The sequence below is a fragment of the Anabas testudineus genome, chromosome 18 (genome assembly GCF_900324465.2).
Source record: "Anabas testudineus chromosome 18, fAnaTes1.2, whole genome shotgun sequence".
NCBI classification, from domain to species: domain Eukaryota; kingdom Metazoa; phylum Chordata; class Actinopteri; order Anabantiformes; family Anabantidae; genus Anabas; species Anabas testudineus.
The window spans coordinates 19826581-19832855 of NC_046627.1; the positions used below are offsets into that span (position 1 = coordinate 19826581).

Consider the following 6275-nt stretch of genomic DNA (forward strand, 5'->3'; position numbering starts at 1 on the left):
TCAAAGCTCCACATTTACACCATATGAGGTTAGTGAAGTAGAAAACAGTCGTCCCTGGGTGGGCTCGAACCACCAACCTTTCGGTTAACAGCCGAACGCGCTAACCGATTGCGCCACAGAGACTTGGACAACAATGTCTCACAGGGTGTTCCTCGTTGATAATATTATGAAACAACTCATGTCTGTATGAGCAAAGTTATAGGTTGTAGATACCAACATGCACGTCATCTCGTCTCTGTGGCGCAATCGGTTAGCGCGTTCGGCTGTTAACCGAAAGGTTGGTGGTTCGAGCCCACCCAGGGACGACTGTTTTATTACAGGACAAGACAATAAACAAAAAGCAATTACAATTCTAATATTTCCTAATTTAACTCTAAGGTAACAGAGAGGTGATTTAAAGAAGATAAACTGGAGCTAAAGCTCTTATAATTTAAAATGTAGGACCATCATTATTAACTGCTAATTATGCATAATTAAATCCTAAAGTTTGTTAACGTGTCAGTCAAGCAACAGCCAATTTGAAGGCATGAGATTAAAAACAAAACAAACAAAAAAGCATATACACTGGGATTTTCAAGTCCAGTGAGAATAAAACAGTCGTCCCTGGGTGGGCTCGAACCACCAACCTTTCGGTTAACAGCCGAACGCGCTAACCGATTGCGCCACAGAGACCGAGCTGCCACAGAAGAACAGTTCAGGTTCTTTGTGTGACACAACGGTGGGTCTGTGTGTGGAGGTGGACGGTGTGGTGGGGTCTGGGGAAGGAGGTGTTTCAGAGCCCGGCTAGCTCAGTCGGTAGAGCATGAGACTCTTAATCTCAGGGTCGTGGGTTCGAGCCCCACGTTGGGCGCACTTACTTTTCTATATTAGAAATATTACTTATTAAATGAGGGACAAGGCTCCACAATCATTGTTCTGATGTCCTGATTAGAACAAGGAACAAGTCTGTCCAAAAGTCTTAAAGATTAAGATATACACATAATATTGTTTACAGCTAGGTGTTTCATTTTAATTAGAGCTGATGTACAAACAACTGACTGTTGAAATGTCATCACTGACCATAACTTAAGTGAAGCCACTCTGTTAAAAAGTTAGAAGTGAAGATCCTCAGTCATCCAGGTGAAGTTATCTGGAAGTTGAGTCATGATCACTCAACTTCCTTTAGTTAGTTGAAACGTTTCACTGCTCATCCAAGTAGCTTCTTCAGTCTAAAGATAGTTGGTTAGAGGCCACAAATTTATGCTCCAGGACTGGTTTCACTCCACTCCTTGCCCTGATTAGGCTCGTTAGGTGAAACAAAGGACAGGGCGGGGGGTGTGTGTGTGTGTGTGTGTGTGTGTGTGTGTGTGTGTGTGTGTGTGTGTGGAGGATGTAATGGTCACACTTCTGGCCACCCCCCCTCTTAACACCTAAATGGGTCGTTAAGTGTGTCCAACCTGGTGCAGGTGTGAACTGGTTCTGGCCTTTGTGGGGATAGATGAAAGCACAGCGTGATGACCTCTGTTGAGTTTCTGTCTCAGTGTGTTCGTGGGTTTGAAGTAGACAGGTATGTTGTGTTTTCGGAAAATCCGTTTTAGCTTCTCTGAAGCCCAGCCAGGTAAGGTAGGACCAGGTTTTTGTGTAGAATCCGGGACTCCGACTGTTGTACGACTCCCTTGTTCTTTTCCGGGAACTCTGTTAAAAAGTAAGTGACGCCCAACGTGGGGCTCGAACCCACGACCCTGAGATTAAGAGTCTCATGCTCTACCGACTGAGCTAGCCGGGCTATGACAGCAGCTCATCTGACGTCACTATTTAGCTGTAAACGAATCTATGAGTATATGTTTCACCTTTATTCCTACTTATGTGCATCTAGTTATGTTACGAGTTGTGCCGAGGCTTCAAAGCATGTGTCGTGTAATGAAGGAGGGGGTTTCTGCCAAGCGCGTATCCAGTCTTCCTTGATTTGGGGGAGTGCAGGCATTGCCCCAATCACAGACTGCTAAAAGTATAGGTCGTGTGAAAGCCTCCCTGATGGAGGAATGGGGACTCACTGATAAGGTGACATGTATGCATTTACATTTACATTTAGCAGACGCTTTTATCCAAAGCGACTTACAAGTGAGGAACAAGGCAAGCAAACAAAATCTAAGTCAAGGAGAAACAACATCAAAGCAAAGTGCTATCAAAAAAGTGTTTGTGTTTCAAGAGATGTGAGTACAAAAGAGTAGAAAAGTTGTTTTTCAGCAGTTTTTTAAAGATTACAAGTGAGGTGGCTGAGCGTGCAGAGATAGGCAGCTCATTCCACCATCGTGGGATCACTGAGCTGAACAGTTTTCCTTGGTGTCGACTGTGTGGTTCTGGTACCACCAGACGACGTTCCCTGGTTGAGCGCAGTGGACGGGACGGGATGTAGACCTGTATGATTGAACTGAGATAAGATGGAGCTGTGGAGTTAACCACTCTGTAGGCAAGAGACAGAGCTTTGAACTTGATCCTTGCAGCCACAGGAAGCCAGTGCAAAGATCTGATCACTGATGGTCCCCCCAATATGGTTGCGTGTGTGAGACAGCTGCAGCTTCAGCACCTTATTTGCATTGCACACACACTAAATCTGATAGTGAAGAAGGCACTTGACCAGAACCCTGTGCTCTCTGCATCCGGCCCAAAGTAAGGAAGCTGGTTGGCTTCTTCAGAAGCAGCACCACTGCTAAGGTATGGTCATTAGAGCGTTCGGCCGAGGAAAATGTGTCTACCTCCAAAGTTGTCCCCCTAATGAAAATGCTGGAGCAAAACTTTCAGGAGTAAATAGTAAAGCCGGCACCTGCAGTGGCATTGGAAATGGAAGACCAGCTCATCAGGCAACTATGGGAGAAGCTTTATACTTTGCAGTCAAAGAGCATCATGTCCCTTGCTACACTCCTGGACCCCCGATATAAAGTTAATGGATTTTTCAGTCAAACAAAAGTCACTGAAGCTATAAAGCGACTGTCCCCAGAGTGTGCTACCATTATAAGGGCACAACAAAGCAGAGAGGTCATGTTGTCACTGGAGGTAATCTATTATTTTACATTTTGACATCAGTTATTTCTATGAGAACACTTACTAACATGATCTGTGGTTTCCTCTTAGGTAACAAACTGTGGCGTCGTTTAGACACCAGTGTCATGGAGGCAAGGAGGTCTCAAAATGTCACTGTGGAGGTCCAGCAGTACCTTTGAGAGCCAAATATTGGAAGACTGGAAAACCTCTGGAGTACTGGAAAAAGCAAAAACGACTCTACCCAAACTTACACTTGCCTTTTTGTGCACACCAGCATCTTCTGTGCCTTGTGAGTCTTCTCCAAGGCTGAAGAGGTTGTGTCCCGTCCTGTACATCATTGTCTAAGTTACACAGCATAATCTGTGCCCTTTTCCTAGTTCCACAAGCACTTTCACTGTCCTCTGCCTGATTACGCCCAGGCCATTATCAGAAAAACAGCTTAACCTGCCCTATTATACTATTACCATTTTGGGAAAATTTACAGACACAGAATAAATAAACAATTTATTTATTATATTTATTATACACATATGTGATAATTTATTTTATACAGAAATGATTTGGTCATACATTTTTTTGTAATTCATAGTCATTCCCAACAGACACAAAAATTCAATGCATCACACATTATGTGGTTCAGGTACAGCTGCCTGTGATGACACACTTGGCCAGTAGGTGGTTTGTTGTGCACATGAAGCTTCGAGAAATGAACCCTCTCTCGAACCAATTGACCAAAAAGTCAAGTTTCTCTATGAACACCTCCATGTTCCTCTGTCCACACTGTCATTAGGTCTATGTAAAAAATAGCAGTCATGTGGTCTCTGTGGCGCAATCGGTTAGCGCGTTCGGCTGTTAACCGAAAGGTTGGTGGTTCGAGCCCACCCAGGGACGACTGTTTTATTTATGTGTTGGTGGTTTTATTATTTCAGTGTAACTGTTTATTCTATCTAACACAATTCAACCATTATATAATAATGTATGTTTTCCTAAAGGGTTCATTAACATGATCACAGCAGAGGGACCACAACACATGTGGAGCGTCAGAGAGAAAAGTAAGTGACGCCCAACGTGGGGCTCGAACCCACGACCCTGAGATTAAGAGTCTCATGCTCTACCGACTGAGCTAGCCGGGCTGATGATGTCAGCCCAGGGGGTGCGGTTTATAAACGCAATCCGAACAACACAGATGGAGGCCTTAGACTTCTATTTACTTTCTATTTATCATGCTGCTTTCATCCATCCGCAGAAAGATCAGGACCAATTCACACCTGCACCCTGTTGAACACACTTAACGACCCACTTTAGGTGATAAGAGGGGGTGGCAGAGGTGTGATAACACATCCTTCACATCCTTTCATTCACCTAACGAGCCTATTCAGGCCAAGAGGTGGAGTGAAACCAAACCAAACTATCTTCAGACTGGAGAAGCTACTTGGATGAGTAGTGAAACATTTGGACCATAATATCAGTCTATATATCTATCTGAATATATTTAGTATTTGCTTTACATTCTGCATTCTTCAATTAGCAACTTGTGTTTGCTGTATAACTATGCTGTGAAACCACTAAATTACTACAAATATATGTTTTAAAGTTTTCCTTTAGTCAACTAAGAAGCCACAGCCTTATAATACTAAAGTTACTCTTAGAATAACTGGTAGCAGTAGAAACGTAATAGAAAAGTGAGGTTAGTTTGTTACTTACCAACAACTTTGCTGTCATACGTTTTAAATACAAAGTTAAACCTAGAAAACAAATTTAAAAAATCAACTCTCAAAAATCAAGCTCAAGCTAATGTGCCGAGCTGAACTATTTTTTTACCACTTTGTGTTTCTTGTATTACTCGACACATGCCAATCAATACTATACAGAGAATATATTTAAAGCATATTACACAAATTAAAATAAGTTCATAAACGTGAAAGAACCAATTCTGACTATTACATCCTGAAGCCTTAAGGCTAAGTTAAGGCTAATTATTTGCATTGTTTACAGCTAACGCTAGCCTGCTATGGGCCGACGTTTAGCACATACCCTTAGACTAGAAATCTTACATTAGGTATTGTGACAAAAACTAATATTTCGCCCAGTCAGAGCGTCCTTGCTGTTAGCTTTTTAATCGTAATAGTAATAGTAATAGTAATTTTCACATTAGTCACAGTCTTACCGTAAAGATAGGTTTTACGGTGTTAGCTAACATTAGCATTAGCTAAAACCTCAAACCTGGGCGTTGCTGCTACGTTTCACAGTTAAACATTAAATAATCAACTAAAACCTTGTCAACGTTACGTTTATAAAGCGTAAACTAACCAACCGGGTGTATATAATGTCAATTTCACACCAACAAATATTAGGGAGGATTATTAAGGATAGGGAACTACTATAAATGCTGCACACATTAATAATAATTAACCTATTAAAATTACATCACCAACAACATTAATATGTGCAACACACTTCCTCAAAATCATGTAAATTAGGCTCTTATTGGTCTGAGGACAAAATGACTATGCGGTCTGCGTAATATATGATAATTATCGATTATCATTATTGTACACACTTAAAAAAGATGTCATGCAGCTTTTACCACAGTCTTGTTGGTGCAGTAGTTAAATTCCCACCAGAGACAACTGTCACCTTACTTCTAACAGGAATGTTGGTTATTGGATTCAACTTTATTATTTTGTAATTGCATAAAGGAAAGATATAAGTCAGTTATTACACAATATCATGTCAATGGCACATCAGCATTGCTGTAAAATTGACAGACTTTATGTGGCAGAATAAGTACTCAGATCTTCAGACTTTCAATAATAATCAGTATTACTGAATATTTCAATGTGAGGTAGATCCAGTTACATTAAAACAGTGGTCCTCAAACTCAGGATCAAGACCTCACAAATAAATCACACCTCTCCAGGTCTGTACAATATATAGGAGCCAAACATTTAAAATCACTGCACCCATGTGTTTCAATGCAAAGAAATATTATAATATCAAAAAATGTCTATAGCTGTCAGACAAATGAAGTGCAGCAAAAAGCACCATCTTTGCCTCTGATATGTGGAGTAGAAATATTATAATGATGCATAAAATAAATACATAGGCTTGTGAATTAATATTTTTGAATGTGCACTTTGGTAGACTACTTAAGGAATAGACTTACAGTTTCGATCTGCACTGTAATCATTCATCTTCCTACTGTATAAATAACACTTGAACTATTGTGACTGTACCCTACAGGGCCTCTGACA

The 6275-nt window shown here is 41.0% G+C and overlaps 7 non-coding genes across 7 annotated transcripts; 3 read left to right on the top strand and 4 right to left on the bottom strand.

The window, feature by feature from the left end:
• Positions 1-49: 49 nt before the first annotated feature.
• On the bottom strand, positions 50-123 carry trnan-guu. The gene has a single exon. It is a non-coding gene; the product is annotated as a tRNA-Asn (tRNA).
• Positions 124-231: 108 nt separating this feature from the next.
• trnan-guu lies at positions 232-305 on the top strand. The gene has a single exon. It is a non-coding gene; the product is annotated as a tRNA-Asn (tRNA).
• Positions 306-598: 293 nt separating this feature from the next.
• trnan-guu lies at positions 599-672 on the bottom strand. Its single transcript has one exon. It is a non-coding gene; the product is annotated as a tRNA-Asn (tRNA).
• A 105-nt stretch (positions 673-777) lies between these two features.
• Positions 778-850, top strand: trnak-cuu. Its single transcript has one exon. It is a non-coding gene; the product is annotated as a tRNA-Lys (tRNA).
• An 842-nt stretch (positions 851-1692) lies between these two features.
• On the bottom strand, positions 1693-1765 carry trnak-cuu. Its single transcript has one exon. It is a non-coding gene; the product is annotated as a tRNA-Lys (tRNA).
• Positions 1766-3838: 2073 nt separating this feature from the next.
• On the top strand, positions 3839-3912 carry trnan-guu. The gene has a single exon. It is a non-coding gene; the product is annotated as a tRNA-Asn (tRNA).
• Positions 3913-4081: 169 nt separating this feature from the next.
• On the bottom strand, positions 4082-4154 carry trnak-cuu. Its single transcript has one exon. It is a non-coding gene; the product is annotated as a tRNA-Lys (tRNA).
• Between the last annotated feature and the right edge of the window lie 2121 nt (positions 4155-6275).